This window comes from Delphinapterus leucas, chromosome 1, assembly GCF_059928025.1.
Source record: "Delphinapterus leucas isolate spDelLeu-1000000601 "Yukka" chromosome 1, BTC_Dleu_Yukka2, whole genome shotgun sequence".
NCBI classification, from domain to species: domain Eukaryota; kingdom Metazoa; phylum Chordata; class Mammalia; order Artiodactyla; family Monodontidae; genus Delphinapterus; species Delphinapterus leucas.
Window position 1 is genome coordinate 64,234,142 of NC_143129.1, and position 16,104 is coordinate 64,250,245.

At 39.7% G+C, this 16,104-nt stretch overlaps 1 protein-coding gene across 17 annotated transcripts in view; it reads right to left on the reverse strand.

The window, feature by feature from the left end:
* The window catches only part of PRRC2C (proline rich coiled-coil 2C), a 98,712-nt gene extending 82,921 nt beyond the window's left edge, over positions 1 to 15,791 (reverse strand). For 15 of the 17 annotated variants that reach the window (XM_089911199.1, XM_089911193.1, XM_022560166.3 and 12 more), the window contains exon 1: positions 15,571 to 15,791. The gene's annotated coding sequence lies outside the window, so the exon portion shown is untranslated. The remainder of the gene's footprint in view (positions 1 to 15,570) is intronic. The other 2 variants (XM_022560172.3, XM_022560171.3) reach the window with 1 other exon arrangement.
* Between the last annotated feature and the right edge of the window lie 313 nt (positions 15,792 to 16,104).

The window sequence follows — 16,104 nt, forward strand, 5'->3', positions numbered from 1 at the left end:
ACACATGAAGAGAAGGCTTTGAAATAAGGGTTTTCTAGGAAAACAGAAATTACCAGATTTGGCTCAAAATAAACAGGTAAAAACAATGGAAAAAAAAGTTGTCCAAAAGCTGCCCACCCCCGAAGTGTCTGGCCCAGGTGATTTCACAAGGGAATTCTGACATTAAACAGAGACAATTCACATGCTATTTACAATGAACTAAAGACAGGCTTTGGCAAACTAAGGCCTATGGCCAAATCCAGTCTGTGGTCTGTTTTGTAAGGCTTGGGTAGAGAGCTGAGAATGGTTTAGAACCCAGCAGCATAGCTTAAAACAAAGTCTAAGAATCTATCCTAAAAAAATACTAATGCGTGCAAAATACACATACACGTAAGGATATTCACTACAATATGGTATGTGATAAAATTTATTTATAATCTATGTCAGTCATTAAGTGATCCATATTTTGAAACATTTACTGAACACCTACTATGTATGCTATTCTGTGCACTGGAGATACAAGGGATAAGAATCTGCTCTCTCGGGTCTTACTTTCTAGTTTGGTGATTCAAATAATAGGTAAATAAAATCATTTCAGATGGTGACAAATGCCATAAATAAAACCAAACAGGGCAACATGAAAGGGTGGAAACTACTTTAGAAAGGGTGGAACTACTTTAGATAAGTTGATCACTAAAGGCCTCTCTGAGGAGAGAGCTTCTGACTTGGATCTAAAGGGCAAACAGGCAGCTTCAAGGTTGAAGAAAAACCAAATGCAAAGGACCTCCGGCCCTGATATGCTAACCATGTTCAAAAAAGCTGGGGAAGCAGAAGCTAGTAAGAAAGGGACAGTTGAAGGAGAGAAAGAAGGTTGGATGAGGTGGGCCTATTAGGATTAAAAACTTTATCTTTGGGCTTCCCTGGTGGCGCAGTGGTTGAGAGTCTGCCTGCCGATGCAGGGGACACGGGTTCGTGCCCCGGTCCGGGAAGATCCCACATGCCGTGGAGCAGCTGGGCCCGTGAGCCATGGCCGCTGGGCCTGGGCGTCCGGAGCCTGTGCTCCGCAACGGGAGAGGCCACAACAGTGAGAGGCCCGCGTACCACTAAAAAAAAAAAAAAAAAAATTTTTTGAAACAATGGGAAACCACTGAATTCTGAGCAAAGGCTTGTCTTTGTTTTAAAAATAGCATTCTGGGAGTTCCCTGGTGGCCTAGTGGTTAAGATTCTGGGCTTTCACTGTTGTGGCCCAGGTTCAATTCCTGGTCAGGGAACTGAGAACCCTCAAGCTGTGTGGCGTGGCCAAAAAAAAAAAACCCATTTTTTATATTACTACCCTGTCTACTATGTACCTAAAAAAATCTAAATCATTAAGGGCTGAGGGTCAGTCTCCAAAATAAAGCTTTTTGAATAACACATTCCCTTTCTCTGTTTAAGGAAAGAGAAAGTAAACATCTCTCTAAATTCAAGGTTCTATAACTGAGCAATGCTGGTAAGAAACTAGCATTTTTTTCACTGAAATTAGATGTAGCAAAACATGCACCTACATTTTCCGAATTTTGAATAAATACATATTACCTTTTTTGACCAAAAAAAAAAAGTTAAGATGGAAGAAAGGAAGAAAAAAGAAAAAAAAAAAAAAAAGGAAGCCAGTGCTTTTAAAGTCAACAGACTTTCCAAAAGGTCCAAGGGAAATTTGGAAGGCAGAAGTTTACCATAATATAAACATAAACTTTTTGAAATGAAAGAATAACAAACAGTGGTAACAAAAAGATGGTTTTCATGAAAGGATAGGTATTGTAGGTGGAAAATTTGTGGGAAAAAAAATCTGTAAGAGATTTCCACATCAAGAGGAGATTAGGTACCACCTCTAAAATTCCATCAGTGCCAAAAATTGTAAGATTCTAAGGTGACTCACCTACGATTACAAAAGAATTAGAAGTATTTGATACCAAAAATATTAAGTGATATTTAAAATCTAGTATATTTGGGGGGAGGGAGGAACCTCATACTCTTGAAAATCACCAATTTGCAAAATTCAATTAAATGACAGAATCATAATCTTTCTGGCCTCCATGGGCTTCTATGTATCCAGCCTCTGTTTACCTCTTTCCTCCTTATTCTTATGGTGATTGTTTAGTTCCTCTGGGAAACACAGCACAATGTCCCACTCAAATTGTTAACATTAAAAAGAAACTGCAACCATTTCCAGATGAGCCTGCTGGACACATTCAACAAATGTTTTATTGAACAAATATAGGAAGAATATATACTAATAATAGTCAAGTATCACATACAAATATAAAAATAAAGAGCTTCTGTGTAAACCATTTTCACTGGTTTCTGTGACTGACATCTGCCTCATTTTTTTTTCCTATCCCTCTACATAAACGTCAGCTGCTTTTGTCAGCTCTCTTCTCTATGTGCTTACCTCTTTAGCCATCTCATCTACTGTTCACTGCTTCAGTAAGGATAATTCCCAACCAAATCCTTCCTTCAAGCTACAATCTTTAGACATTCATTTTTAATTGCGTATAGAACAAAACATCTTCACTTGAGTTTCTTGACAGAACTACACACTAAAAATGTTTAATTCCACCATCCACGCAAAAAAAATATTTACCCAGTGCCTACTAATCAGGCACTACTAGGAACAAATGAAAAAGAGACATGTCGATCTCATCAACTGAGTGGAGATTTGAGAAGGCTGGAAAAGATTTGCAAAGAACTGGGAGAAAAGACAGCCAACTAGTAAAACGAGGCATTGACAGGCAGCACTGAAACCTGAGTAGAAGCTGGAAACCAGGAATATACAGTATTCCCAAGCCTGTGCAGTTTGAAGACTGTTAACAATGTCCAGCAGCATGTCTAGAAGTAGGGGGTGGTGGGAGGCACAAAGCAGCTGGATCGAATAAGAAATTAGAGTTGCGCCAGGCAGGTGTAAAGAAAAGCAAGGGAGATGAGGATACTGCTAGGAGAATGGTTAGATTAACATTTCATGGAAGTCTAAATCAGAGAGTGAAGTAAGACAAGCTGGAAAAAAATAAGGAGGAGAGGAGAAGGAACTGGAAATTTCAAAAAGATTGAATAAAAGCTCTTAACAGTAGTGATTATTGAATGCTTGCTGAGTCAAGCTTACTATGGATTGCTCTGTTCATTTAATAAAAAGAGCAGGAGAAAATGTACTGAATGAAAAGTGGAGGCATAGGAGCTTGTGATTTGAATGTAACGTTTCAGGTAATGACAGCGTTTAGACCAAGACATTAAAGGTCAAGAACATATATGTGAGTGTGTGCATAGGTACATGTACACACAGAGAATGGTAAAACAAATACAGCAAACTATTAACAATCAGGGAATATGAATGAACGAATATGGAAATTCTCTGTATTATTTTTACAACATTTCTTTGAGATTAAGACTATCCAACCCCCAAAAAAGTCTAAAAGCTTATCTGCTTTCCCAAACATGTTCTTCCCAATTTCACCATAACCATTTTCCCTAACCTCTAGTTTAAAACCCTGAATAATCTTCTATATTTATTTCTCCCATTTCTAACATAAAGAGGGATCCAATTTCTATACATTCTAATTTTGTAATGTCTCTTGAAGCCAAATTTTTAAAATCTGAGCTCTAGAGATTTAGAATGTAAAAATATCAGACTGGAAATAAGAAGAGCTCAAAGCCCAAGTCACCAAAACTTACCAATGAAGAAACAACCTTAGAGAAGTAAAACTCATAAGGCTAGGAAGTGATGGAGCCAAGATTACTGTCAAAGCCAGTAACCAAGATAACCTCACCATATGAAAATCAGAACTCAATTTTCATTATAGAAGAGATAAGCATCAAACCTTTAAAATACATAATAAATAACATGTCATTTGAGGTTAAGAGATTTTAAAAGATTCAAGTTTTTCGTATCAAAACTTACTCTGGGGACTTCCCTGGTGGTGCAGTGGTTAAGAATCCTCCTGCCAGTGCAGGGGACACGGGTTCAAGCCCTGGTCCGGGAAGATCCCACATGCCGCGGAGCAACTAAGCCAGTGTGCCACAACTACTGAGCCTATGCTCTAGAGCCCACCAACCGCAACTACTGAGCCCACGTGCCACAACTTCTGAAGCCCGCGCACCTAGAGCCTGTGCTCCACAAGAAGAGAAGCCACCGCAATGAGAAGCCCGTGCACTGCAATGAAGAGTAGCCCCTGCTTGCTGCAACTAGAGAAAGCCCGTGAGCAGCAATGAAGACCCAACACAGGCAAAAAATTAATTAATTAAAAAAAAAACTTACTCCGTTACAATACAGAGTTGAATATCAAGGATAAAAAAATTAAAGCAACAAAACATAGTAATATCTCAATTAATGAATGTATTCCAACTGTTGTAGAAATATTATTTTGAAGTATAACAATGTAAAAAGCATAAAAATCAATGCATTATAGACTGTAAAAGGGGGGGTTACTATGAACTGAACTGTGTCCCCCCAAAATTCATATGTTGAAGCCCTAACTACCAATGTAATAGAAAGTATTTGGAGCTGGGACCTTTGGGAGGTTATTAGGGTTAAATGAAGTGATGAACTTGGGGCCTCATAATGGGATTAGTTCTCTTATAAGAGGAAGAGACATCAGAGCTCTACTCAGCCATGCGAGGACTCAGCTAGAAGGCATTCAGCCAAACCCGACTACACTGGCACCGTGATCTTGGACTTCCAGCCTTCAGAACTGTGAAAAATAACTTTGTTTTTTAAGCCACCTCACCTGTGGTATTTTCTCATGGTAGCTAACAAAGATAGAGGGGATTGATGTATTAACTTCAGAAAACAGCATTTTATAACTCAAATTTTAACTAAATTTTCCATTTAAAATAAAAAGTCAAGACATTCACCACACTCCTCTGAGTTCCAGGTCAATCAGCATTCACAAAATATTACCTTTTTAAAAAAAATTTTTTAATTAATTTTTATTGGAGTATAGTTGATTTATAATGTAAAATATTACCTTTCTAAAAAGTTTACTTTTGACTAACTCCCCCCCCGCAGTTTGACTTTAAACACATTAATCAAAGTACTAGTCTTTATACACTCCTCCTTAAATACAAATGAGGATCATATAATATTTGAGGCTGAAAATTATTTTATATTCAAGTAAGTCAATATGAAGTAATGTGACCAGAAAAACTAATATATTGGACCCTGTCCTTTTCAAAGCCTTTTGTCAAAAACTTGAATAAAGACCTGGAAAGTAGACACCACATATGACACAAACATCTGAAAGAGTAACAATGCGCTTAATGATTTTCTTAAGATTTAATGACTTTCTTGGAATGCTGGATAAAATTAAATTGGATTTAAGAATAAGTAGTGGGCTTCCCTGTTGGCGCAGTGGTTGAGAGTCCACCTGCCGATGCAGGGGACACGGGTTGGAGCCCCGGTCTGGGAAGATCCCACGTGCCGCGGAGCGGCTGGGCCCGTGAGCCATGGCCACTGAGCCTGCGCATCCGGAACAGGCTCCGCAACAGGAGAGGCCACAACAGTGAGAGGCCCTCGTACCAAAAAAAAAGAATAGGTAGTTAGTCATAGCTCAAGAACTGAATTTCATAAATACAAAATACAGACCCAGCCTGTTCATATAAAACAGGACAGTTAGTAACAGCTAGTAGTGTGACAGCACTGCTTTACAAAAATTGCTACTTTGATAGAAATCTAATGCACAAATCTAGAATTGTGACAGTTCTACTGAATCTTGTGTTTATCACATTGTTTAGAGCATTACGCTCAATTCTGGTCTTCATTAAGACAAACATTAAAAACAAACTAAATTGGATACAAAAGAAAAACTTCGTAACTGTTCAGTTTACCCATAGGTGGAAACAAGTTATATCTTAAACTCATTCTCTACTTTCACCATTAGCCAAGCAACCCGAAGAGCTGTGAAATGAAGTGATAAGTAATTTTCCTGAGGCACAAAATGCCACAATGCCATGAGGTATGTGAGAGAAGGATGCTTCTAGGAAATAAGCTTAGACATCTCTCCCTATCTCTCCTGCTGTCTCATCCCCAGAGTTTGTTTTGTTTTTTAGAGAAACAGTAACTCTCGTGAAGAGATACATAACTGTTTCTTTGTGGGGTAAAAAAGAGCTCTGAAAAGAAAGCCAAATCCTCGTGCAAATGATGGAAGCCAAGAGAAAGTGAAGAGGTTTGAATGCTATCATGGTGTTCAAATATTTGGAAATTTAGAAGATCTTAAAATGATTGTTAAAGGTTAACTACAGTGTCTTCCTGGGCACCAGATATGTTCAAGCAACAGCAAGATAAGCCTTTATCAAAAATATTTTAAAAGGTAACTTCTGCTTTGAGTGAGAGGTTGAACTGGTCAACTTCTAAGGTCACTTCCATTGCTAACTGTTATAATCACTTAGTTATTCAGAGTGACATAACACTATCTGCAGCAACATGGATGGACCTAGAGATTATCATACTAAGTGAAGTAAATCAGACAGAGAAAGACAAATATATGATATCACTTACATGTGAGATATCACTTTCTGTGAGAAAGACTCACAGACATAGAAAACAAACATGGTTACCAACAAGGAAAGGGTGGGGGGATAAATTAGGAGTTTGGGATTAACACATACACACTACTATATATATAAGAGAAACAACAAGGATCTACTGTACAGCACAGGGAACTATATTCACCATCTTGTAATAACCCATAATGGAAAATAATCTGAAAAAGAATGTATATATATATATGTGTATAACTGAGTCACTTTGCTATACACCTGAAACTAATACAACATTGTAAATCAACCACACTTCAATAAAAAATAAATTAAAAAAATAAAGTTAGAGTGACATCCAATATTTTTAAGATCTGCTATTATAATAGTAAAGCTAAGAATATCACCACGTTGACTGCCTCTACTACAAATAGCACTACAGCAAAAGCATTAAAAATTGTTATTTTTAAAAACAAAGTGTAATACCAATAAATCTGTTCCAATTTTAATCAAAATGGTAGAAGGGCTCAGACTGTTCTTAGAAACTGAAATATGTGAATTAAGTTTCTGGGGCCAAGAAAGCCTTATCAGAAAAGAAATGTAGCTATCAAATCTTCTGTATTATAAATTACTATCCCAGCAAAGTAAAGCTGCGTGTCTATCACTTACTCTATAAGGTGACTGCCAGAGCACTCTTTTGGACAACTTGTAGTATTTTAAAACTGTTCGTATTACACAATTACTTCTCTTACAACAGATTCAGTTTAAATCCCAGCTCTAACATTTAGTAGCTACATGTTTTTATAGCATAATTGTGGCATACACATATTTATGGCATAAGCATTTCCACAGTCATTAAATATAATCCTGAATTTTTATTTCCTCATCTGTTGGCTATATCTTCTAGTCTGCTGTGAGATTTAAGTGGGTATAAAGCTGTCAGATGGTGTCTGGTACTTAATAATGAGCTTAATAAACAGTAATAACATTTTCAAAACTTATACATAGTAAATAAAAACTAATGCATAAATAAGTTCTTAGTCAACTTTATTTTTTGAAAGGCAAGTATGTTGGATTTTATGGGAGAAAAAGAGAAGCATTCTGTTGCTCATCCAACATGATGCTCATCCAACATCATGAATTATTCTAAACCTTTCATATAACTAAAGGGCTGCCTTTAAGGGTTGGAATTGTAAGTTTAAATTTTTAAGTGTAGAGAATGGGTTAGCATCCCTCCCCACCAAGCACTGGCTCTATTCCTCTACCATTAAAATGATCTGTCTTGAGACATGTTAACCTACCCATCTCTTTCTCCTACTTTCTACTTTCATTTTTTTCCATGTTTTCAAATTTGCCATAAATATAACTATACAACCAAAGAAATTTATTTATTTAATTTTTGGTCAGGTCAGGAAATCAAGCAATCAGCACATATAAGCTATTCTTGACTTTTCAATCCTTACTCAATAGCTTTCTTCATCAGGAGAGATATTTTGTGTCTCCAAAATGTCAGAAGACTCTGATTCTACAGTTGGGAGATATTTCATCTTTCTACATTCTGTATCCTAATTGTGGTGTGGGCTACATGTAACTACACATATCAAAAAATCCAATTTTTCTTAATCAAAATTATAACACTTATACAGCAATATAACCAACCTTCCACATCTCTGTCAAAAGGCTTATTTCAATAACATCCTTTCCCTGCTTTTAAAATAAAATTTCTCTACCTGTCCCATTTCAGAAGTAATTCTTCATATTATGTTCAATTAAGATCTACAAAGTTTAAACCTAACATTAAAAACAGTTACTTAGGGCTTCCCTGGTGGCGCAGTGGTTGAGAGTCCGCCTACTGATGCAGGGGACACAGGTTCGTGCCCCGGTCCGGGAGGATCCCACATGCCGCATAGCGGCTGGGCCTGTGAGCCATGGCCGCTGGGCCTGCGCGTCCGGAGCCTGTGCTCCGCGACGGGAGAGGCCACAGCAGTGAGAGGCCCGCGTACTGCAAAAACAGCAACAATGACAACAACAACAAAAAAACCCAGTTACTTAAAAATACAGGCCAAGGGACTTCCCTGATGGCACAGTGGTTAAGAATCCACCTGCCTGGACCTAGAGTCTGTCATACAGAGTGAAGTTAAGTCAGAAAGAGAAAAACAAATACCGTATGCTAACACATATATATGGAATCTAAGGAAAAAAAAAAAAAAAGGTCATGAAGAACCCAGGGGTAAGACAGGAATAAAGACACACCTACTAGAGAATGGACTTGAGGATATGGGAAGGGGGAAGGGTAAGCTGTGACAAAGTGAGAGAATGGCATGGACATATATACACTACCAAACGTAAAATAGATAGCTAGTGGGAAGCAGCCGCATGGCACAGGGAGATCAGCTCGGGACTTTGTGACCACCTAGAGGGGTGGGATAGGGAGGGTGGGAGGGAGGGAGACGCAAGAGGGAAGAGATATGGGAACATATGTATATGTACAACTGATTCACTTTGTTATAAAGCAGAAGCTAACACACTGTTGTAAAGCAATTATACTCCAATAAAGATGTTTAAAAAAAAAAAAAAGAAATCCACCTGTCAATGCAGGGGACACGGGTTTGATCCCTGGTCCGGGAACATCCCACATTCTGCGGAGCAACTAAGCCCGTATGCCACAACTACTGAGCCTGCGCTCTAGAGCCCATGAGCCACAGCTACTGAGCCCTCGTGCCACAACTACTGAAGCCCACGCACCTAGAGCCTGTGCTCCACAACAAGAGAAGCCACTGCAATGAGAAGCCCGCGCACCACAACGAAGAGCCTCCCGCTCGCCACAACTAGAGAAAGCCCGCACGCAGCAATGAAGACCCAACACAGCCCCCCAAAAAAGTTCAAACATCAAAATAAATAACATTAAAAATATATACAAATATAGGCCAAGCAACAATAGTCATATTGCCAAAAATGTAAATTGTAATTGCAACTGAAAAAGTATAAAGTGGTTTTTTGAAGATTAAAATGTTAAGTATAGTTTTATTCATATATTCTCTTTCCTCTTTGAAAGCTGATAATCTACATATGATATTTTAATAAACATTATTTGTTTCCAAATTACTAGAAACACTTAATAAGTTACAATGCCCATCTTTAAAATACACTGGATAAACTGGAATTCTGTACTTGCTGTTGGGCAACTACTTAACCCATTTTCATAATAAGTTCTAAGCTTTCTGTTCCTAGTGACCATTTCTCCAGTCTCCCAAATGTTTTTGATGTTGTTCTAAACATATCCTTAATATGTCTCCTTAAGGAGCACTGGCCTCCACAGGGCCTTTGTGCAAATAGAAAAACACACCCTCTGGGAAGATACAGGTACTCATCTTGGTGAGAGGGCTGATGTCTTGTGAGGGAGAAGAGAAGTGGAGGCACAATTTCTGCTGGAGGCCTAGCCAGGGCACAGGACTCTGAAAGCAGATCAAGGGCTAGATTTCAGTCCTTGTTGCCTCCTTCAGCCAGGTATCTTTGTGCAGTGCACAAATGGTACAACCATATACAGCAGCCCTGCACTTTCAGATTATTCATTAGGAAAGGAGGGGGAAGATCGATTATTAACCTCCCTAGACACCCATTCTCTAACTACATATGCACCATGAGGAGATCTTCCAATCTCGTTGAGAACCTATCCTCCAGTAATTCAACTTTCTACTTTTCACGCGTCCCTTTTGTTTTAAATGTGGTTAAGACTCATGTGATATCAAAGAATATTAAACTCAAAAAGTATAAGAAATACATTTAATGGGATCTTTGTAACAATCCTCTAAGATAGGAGAAACCGATATTATCCTTATTTTCCAGATGAATAGTGTATCCACAACTTGAAGAAGCCAAGTCACTTGCCCCCAAGTGACAAAAGGATTAACCCCAGATTTTCAAACTCCTAGTCCAGAGCTCACTTTGAGTATTCAACACACCTAAAAATCAAGAGGTCTCACTACTTATTCCTCCCTGCTTATAACCTTTCAGCCTCATTAATTGACTTAAATTCTCTTAGGGTCACCAAGGATCACTCAAGCCAAATCCAAGAGCCCTATCTCACATATTTTTCTGAACTCTGCTACATTTGGCTGTCACAATCCTATTATAGAGATTTTCCTTTTCCACCCTGATTTCTGTAGTGACTTCTTTCTTAAGTTATTCATTCTTGTTCTCCTTCTCTTGTCATAGATTATCTTAGACATCCTGTTACATTTCTCTGTCTAAATAAACCCACTCCACTTTGCAGTTCATCCTGGAAATGGTTGTCCCAAGTATGTAGTTAAGGCTCTAATTTATATCTCTACTCCTGTAATGCTGCCATTTCCTGTTTGATGAATCTATTCTATTTTTAGGCTTTCATCACTTCTGGCCTTCATTAATTCCAACTGCTGCCTGATCCTATGCAGTATTCATTTCTTATAGCAGTTATGTCCCAAAGGGTAGGATACAAATGAGTACTGATGGTATATTAGATGATTTTAAGTAGTCCATAGAGGAATATTTAAAATTACATGTTTAACACATGTTGGGGGTAAAAAACTCTAACACCAAATAATCACATAAATTTTTCTTTTAAACTCACTTAATTAAAAGATAGAAGCTAAATTAAACAAAAATATTGACAGATGGTTTGAAGATAAAGCAAAAATTGTGAATGACTAAAGTTTGAGAAACACTGGCCACTGGGAAATCCATGTAGTATAGAAGTTAAGCACTCAGGCTCTGGGTCAAGAATCTGAATCTCACCTACTAGCTAAGTAACTGTGAACAAATTACTACATCTCTTTAAATCCAGTTTTCTAGTTGTGTAATGGGAATAAAATAATCCACATTCTAGGCTTATTGTATGGAATGAAAGAGATAAACCTCAAAGTGTTCTTAGCTCAGTGCCTGGCATGGTAAGTGCTCACTAAATATTAATAATTACAATTATTCTTAGTCCCTCCTGGCCATCATGCCTTTACTTGTAACCAACTGGGCACTCGACCTATACTATGGACAATTTTCCATATATGAATTTTCTGCCCCAAATTTCCATTACCTGTCTGTATATCTTTATTTTTATATTCTGGTATGAATCCAAAGATCACATGATAACTTTTAATATTAATCCTTAAGACTGTGAACATCTTGGCAGTACGAACCAAAAGCCATTTTCCTCTCATGCACTGTGCCTTACAAAATTAAAAGAATCTGTAATGTTTGTTGAATAAATCTAAAAATTAGTAAGGATAATCTGATGCAAAGAAATCTCACAATGTACAGAACATAAACACAAACTATTTGAAAGCATCTGATACTATTCTAATAGGTAAATAAAGGGGGAAAAATGACCGGGGTATTCTTTTGCTCCACTAAGGCATTTGTCAGTTGAACCTTAGTTGTGGGTCTAATCTTTCTGTTTCCTAATCTCATTTATTCAATAACATATAATAAACTCTAGATACATGCCAACCACTGTACAAAGTGATAAGACACGGAAACAGTCTAGTAAAGGAAAACAGACTAATATCAGAAGGCAGACAAGAAACAGAAAACTACTATATAATGTTATGTAAATAATGCCCAGTATTGGGGCTTCCCTGGTTGGCGCAGTGGTTTAGAATATGCCTGCCAATGCAGGGGACACGGGTTCAAGCCCTGGTCCGGGAAGATCCCACATGCCGCGGAGCAACTAAGCCGCCCGTGTGCCACAACTACTGAGCCTGTGCTCTAGAGCCCGCGAGCCACAACTACTGAGCCCGCATGCCACAACTACTGAAGCCCACGTGCCCAGAGCCCATGCTCTGCAACAAGAGAAGCCACCACAATGAGAAGCCTGTGCATCGCGACGAAGAGTAGCCCCCGCTCGCCACAACTAGAGAAAGCCCATGCTCAGCAACAAAGACCCAACGTAGCCAAAAATAAATAAATTAAAAAAAAAACTCAATAGTGTTTTTTTTTTAATACTAGATGTGCTTCACAAATGCTGATTATGTCCTGCTCTTCTTTAATGTAGAGCACCTAGCAGCACCACACATGGGTGAGTATATTACATTAACAGTAATAATTCCACTGCTATCTTGTGTTCAACTCTAGGTATAGGCTAACCACATAAAAGTTTCTGTCAACTAGACAACTGTTGAAACTCAGTAATAGCCATTGTTCTGATTTGCCAGAAAATATGTGCACACAAAGCCCCCAAAATGTGACAGGCATTCTGTCAATCTAGAGCAAAATAATGACTAGAAATATAACTGGCAAAAAGGTCAGACTACATTTAGCCTTTGGGGAAGGGGGGAGGACACACATACAATAAAAACTTTACTGAAATCACCCTCTCTAGAGAACACTTTTACCCCCAAAGATGTCCTGACTGATGCATCAATGGCATTATTGAGAATTTTTAAATGTTATGACTCAAAACTAACTTATTAATTCTCAAGACTTCGAAGCAACAGTTAACACAGACTGAGACAAGCTTTCATTGTGTCAGCCTATTCATAAGATGACAAGGCTCGCTTTACTGAGAGTATATTAGTCATAACTCAGGCAGACACAACTTTTGGATCTCCTTCATGGTAAGAATAGGGTTCTATACCAGTTTGTGTCAACATTTTATGAATGATCAATTCGTGCCTTACACAAATATGGCATAAATAGCATCTGAAAAACGAGTTCCTCAACTGAATTACAAACTGAAGTGGTGTTTGGGGGCTGGGGGAAGAAGGAAAGCACTTGGAGGGAGAGGAGGACATAATATAATCTTCAAAGACATTTTACCATAAGGATGGTGGGGTGGGGTAGGGGTAGAGGGGAGACAGGGACTTTGAATGAGGCAGAACTTCTGTATTTTCAGCTATGCCCAATATACTGATCACAGTGGTACTGACTCTAGAACATGAAGAAATCTTTAAGAAACAAAACCCAATATATAAGTGTAAAAAAAAAGATATTTAAGTCCAAAAAAGCCTTTAAAAAAAAAAAAAAAGTAAAACTATTTCTTAAGTTCCCAAAGGTATACTCCATTCTGAGAATACACAGGTTACCCACTGATTGGAAGAAGAGTATTTTCTTCTACCAGTATTCTGTCATTCTCCTTCCACTACTAGTTGACCTTTTACTATGTACTGAGCACAGTAATAAGCTCTTTACATACATTATCTGTGATAAACCTACAGCAAGCCTTTGAAGGAGTTACTACTATTATCATCTCCATTTTACAGATGAGGAAATATTTTATCAATAATATAGACCAGATATCAAAATTTAAAACTTATCTGTCATACCACAGCATTTGAGTTTTACTCGACTGGCTTTTCTATCCCCAGAGTAGCTATAATGTATTTTTTACACCTTGGAACACTTTAACCTTCACATGCAACCATGTTTCTATACTAAGTCAAGGAAAACAAAAACTAGGTTAATAATGCTGTATCTTATTTAGGTCCTATAGTTCGCAAAATTACAAGAAACAGGGAGGCAGTTTGACAGCTTAGAGCATCCCCTTTGCGTTTAGACAACCTGGGTTTGAATATATACAGCACCATTAATAACTGCCGTGTGACCTTGGTCAAACTACTTTAATTTCTCAGATTTCATTTCCTCATCTGTAAAATGGGGATGATGATTGTACCTCCCTCAAAGGCTTGCTGTAGGATTAACAAAGAGAATGTCTGTAAAGAGCTTATTTATGTGCTCAGTACATGGTAAAAGGTCAACTAGTGGAGGGAAAACAGCCACATACCGAAACACAAAAGTAAAAGTAAAAAGTCTATATTCTGAAAATTCCATTATGGAAAAGGAGAGAATTACTCGTTCACTATATGCTAGAAACTCAAATTCAACCTATTCCTTTTTTTAGGGGATCAATGCATTTGAAGTGAACCAGAAAAGATGCTGCAGTGCATTTATGACACACACCTAAAAATGGCTCCAGTCTGAGCAGCATCTTAATTACCAACAGAGGAGGTTAATCTACTTCTAACAAATGCTGGAGTTGGCCTTAGTGGGCGTTTAAGTATCACCCTATCATTTTTATTTGCGGGAATAAGCTATCAAGCATTTAATCAAAAATCCCGATTCTTCTGGGGGCATTCCAAATGAAAATCTTACAGCACAGTTGCCTACTGTACAATTCTAAGTACCCTGGCGAGGTATGAATCTATGGACATCGGCTGAAGATCGGTCAATGCGGAAATCCGGCTAGCCTTAGAAGCCAGCAAACATCAGACATGTCGGAAACCTCAAAAGAATCTCAGATCAAGTCAAAACATATACACATCCCTTTAAAGGAATTAGACACATTCCTCTCAAGGGAAGGAAGAATTTATCAGTGCTCCTATTGGCCCCCTATGCCCTTTTCTTCAAGCCCTAAAGTGGGGCCTTTACCGTAACACCAACACTAATGCTACCTCAAAGAGAGAAAGCTGCGGAGTGAGATTCACCAAGCAGGTTAGGGGATGCAGAGGCCTAGGGTGAGAAAAGACTATCCGAACCCGCCTCTGGAGTTGGGGAAGCACGTTCCTAGCGGAAGTAGGACTGGTCCTCATTCCCCGAAGAGCCTCTCACCGAGCCCGGCCTTTAACCCGGTCTCTCCCGCACACTACTCATTGCAATTTTCACCCTCACTAAACATGAAGAAGAGGTAGGCATTAAAGAGCCTAGATGAGCCTCTGAGTTGTTTGGGGGGACACATACCCACACTAGGAAAAGAGACCGCGCACCCGCCTATCCCGCGGGAAGGAAACTCCCTTCCCTTACCCGGCAACGCGCGTAATCCCCCTACAGGGCCTGAGTGGGAGGAGGTCGACGGGTCCGGAACTCCCGCTGCAGACCACATGGGGCGGGTCTGACTCCGGTTTTTCCCGCTCCCCAAGCAGGAGGCCGAGGCTCCCCCAGAAGCAGAGATGATGGTAGCCAAAGAGAAAAAGAGGATGCCCGGACCCAAGGCCCTCTCCACGCGGCTCCCTCGTCTCTGGGGGCCAGGGTCAGGGTGCGCTCCCACGCCCCGGGCCGCCCCACGCCAGCCCTCCCGGATAGGGCCCGCTTTGATCGCAGCTCCTACGCCCTCGCTTTCCTTACCGGCCAGGATGAGTGTCAAGCTGAGTGTGTCTGCGCGCTTCGAGGGGCTCCGCAGAGCTCTGATAGGGGGAAGGGGAAGGGGAAACTAGGGGTAGGGGTCGGCTGGAAGGACCCCGGGCCCCAGAGAGCCGAAGCTGCGGATGGACAAACCACCAAAGCACTTTCGCTCCTTCTCGAGAGGGAAATAGCAAGCGAGAAAAAGAAGCAAGATGGCGGCTAGCCAGCCCCTACGTACGACGTCATACGGCGGCGTACGTAAGGCAAATCCCCGGAAGACCGCCCCCCGGCGCAGAGACGGCCGGATCACGTGAGGTCTCCGTGACGACCCAACCTCGACGGAAGGAGACGGCGCCGCTTGCTGGACCGAGGGAGTTCCTGCGATCAGAGCTCAAGATGCAGGGTGAAGATTTCGCCTGAGATCTCTCCAGGAACTCTTAGAGACCTCAATTACAGGTTGTTATGCCTCACGGAAGTGAGCACTCTTGTAGGTGCTGGATAGTTGTGTGAATTGGTTAAAACAACACTTTGGCAGTG